This window comes from Mus pahari, chromosome 13, assembly GCF_900095145.1.
Source record: "Mus pahari chromosome 13, PAHARI_EIJ_v1.1, whole genome shotgun sequence".
NCBI classification, from domain to species: domain Eukaryota; kingdom Metazoa; phylum Chordata; class Mammalia; order Rodentia; family Muridae; genus Mus; species Mus pahari.
Genome location: NC_034602.1, coordinates 73601075 through 73604366, shown reverse-complemented (window position 1 = coordinate 73604366; position 3292 = coordinate 73601075).

Genomic DNA, 3292 nt, shown 5'->3' with positions numbered 1-3292 from the left:
TGAATACGTACTGTATACGTCCTTTTGGGTCTGGGTACCCTCATTCAGGATGAAATTTTCTAGTTCCATCCATTTGCCTGCAGAATTCACGATGTTCTCATTCTTAATAGCTGAATAGTATTCCATTCAAATGAAGAATGGATAGAAAAAATGAACCTCATTTTTTTCTATCCATTCTTCATTTGAGGGATGTCTGGGTTGATTCCAGCATCTGGCTATCACAAATAATGCCACTATGAACATAGTGTAACATGTGTCCTTATGTTATGGAGGGGTATCTTTTGGGTATATGTCCAAGAGTGATATAGCTGCATCTTCAAAATATCCAAGTGACCCAATTTAAAAATGGGGTACCAGCTAATCAGAGGCTCATGGCAGAGGAATCTCAAATAGCGAAGAGGCACCTAAAGAAATGTTCAGAGCGGAGGCAGGTGGCAGCTGAGCACTCCGGAGAACTCTCAACACCACAGGTCCTCAGGATCATGGTGAGTGGAACACAGCCAACTCCAGAGAATCCAGCTAGGACTTGTGCCAGCAGGAACAGGGACAAAGGAATACTGCCCATCCAGAGGCAGGGTTCAGGTCCAGTTGAGGCCACCCCTGCCATCTCTCTTCTGAACCCCAATGGAGGTAGCTGAGCTCTCCAGAGGACTCTCCACACCACAGATCCTCGGGATCATGGGTGAATGGAACACAATCAATTCCAGAGAATCTAGCAGGGGCTTGTGCCAGAAGGAACAGGGACAAAGGAACACTGCCTGCCCAGAGGCTGGGTTCCAGTCCAGTCGGGGCCACTCCCACCATATCTCTTCTGAACCCCGGAGGAGGCAGTTGAATGCTCCGGAGGACTCTCTACACCACAGATCCTTGAGATCTGGATCATGCAGGGAGAGTCGACCTACAGGGAGGGCTCTGACCCCAGGACTCTGAAGGAGGATCAGAGCTCCAGACTTCCGGACACCTGCCTTACAAGAGAGAGCATGCCCTCAGAGAGTGCTCTGACCAAGGGGGCACAGGGAAGATTTGGATTCCCAGGAGCTGACAGGGGCTAACAGAATCACAGGAGGATCATACTCCAGCCAAAGACAGCTTGACAATTAACACTAGAGATTTCCAGATAGCGAAAGGCAGACATAAGAATCTTACTAACAGAAAGCAAGAACACAGAGCACCATCAGAACCTACTATGCTCACCATGGCGAGTCCTGGATACCCCAACACACCCGAAAAGCAAGATGTGGATTTAAAATAATATCTCATAATGGTGGTAGAAGATTTGAAGAAGGACATTAATCTGCTTGTGGACGTTGTACATCGTGGTGCGCACTAGGCTCCGCACCACGATGTACAACGTCCACAAGCAAGAAACACAAAAATCCCTTAATGAATTACAAGAAAACACAACAAACAGGGGATGGAATTGAACAAAACCATTAAGGATCTGCAAAAGGAAGTAAAAACAATTAAGAAAACCCAAAGGGAGACAATTCTGGAGATAGAAACCCTAGGAAAGAAATTAGGAACCTTAGATGTGAGCATCAGCAACAGAATACAAGAGATGGAAGGGAGAATCTCAGGTACAGAAGATTCCATAGGAAACATGGACACAACAATCAAAGAAAATGCAAAATGCAAAAAGATTCTAACTCAAAATATCCAGGAAATCCAGGACACAATGAGAAGACCAAACCGATGGATAATAGGAGTAGATGAGAATGTAGATTTTCAACTTAAAGGGCCAGCAAATATCTTTAACTAAATTATAGAAAAAATTTCCCAAACCTAAAGAAAGAGATGCCCATGAACATACAAGAAACCTACAGAACTCCAAATAGACTAGACCAGAAAAGAAATTCCTCCAGACACATAATAATCAGAACAACATTTGCACTAAATAAAGACAGAATGTTAAAAGGAGTGGGAGAAAAAGGTCAAGTAACATATAAAGGCAGGCCTGTTAGAATTACTCCAGACTTCTCACCAGAGACAATGAAAGCCAGAAGATCCTGGACAGATGTTATACAGACACTAAGAGAACACAAATGCCAGCCCAGGCTACTATACCCAGCTAAACTCTCAATTACCATAGATGGAGAAACCAAGGTATTCCATGACAAAACCAAATTCACACAATATATTTCCACTAACCCAGCCCTTCAAAGGATAATAAAGGGAAAACACCAACACTAAGAAACTACAACCTAGAAAAAGGAAGAAAGTAATCCTTCAACAAAACCAAATGAAGACAGCCACAAGAACAGAATTCCACCACTAACAACAAAAATGACAGGAACCAAAAATTACATTTCTTTGATTTCTCTTAACATCAATGGACTCAATTCCCCAATAAAAAGAAATAAACTAACAGACTGGCTACACAAACGGGACCCTACATTTTGCTGCTTACAGGAAACCCTCCTCAGGGACAAAGACAGAAACTAGCTCAGAATAAAGGCTGGAAAACAATTTTCCAAGCAAGTGATCCAAAGAAACAAGCTGGAGTAGCCATTCTAATATCAAATAAAATTGACTTCCAACCCAAATTTATCAAAAAAGNCAAAGAGGGGCACTTCATACTCATCAAAGGTAAAATCTACCAAGATGAACTCTCAATTCTAAATATCTATGCTCCAAATGCAAGGGCAGCCACATTCATTAAAGAAACTTTAGTAAACCTCAAAGCACACATATGCTCCTCACACAATAATAGTGGGAGACTTCAACATCCTACTCTTACCAATGGACAGATTCTGGAAACAGAAACTAAACAGAGGCACAAGGACACTAACAGAAGTTATGAAACAAATGGATTTAACAGATACGTACAGAACATTTTATCCTAAAACTAAAGGATATACCTTCTTCTCAGCACCACATGGAACCTCCTCCAAAATTGACCATATAATCAGTCACAAAACANGCCTTGACAGATGCAAAAATATTGAAATTATCCCATGCATCCTATCAGATCACCACGGACTGATGCTGATCTTCAATAACAGCATAAATAATAGAAAGTCAACATTCACTTAGAAACTGAACAACACTCTACTCAACGATACCTTGGTCAAGGAAGAAATAAGAAAGATAGTAAAGACTTTTTAGAATTTAATGAAAATGAGGCCACAACATACCCAAACTTATGGGACACAATGAAAGCAGTCCTAAGAAGAAAACTTATAGCTCTGAGTGCTGCCAAAAAGAAACTAGAGAGAGAATACACTAGCATTCTGATAGCACACCAAGAATCTCTAGAATGAAAGGAAGCAAATTCACCCAAGAGGAGTAGAAG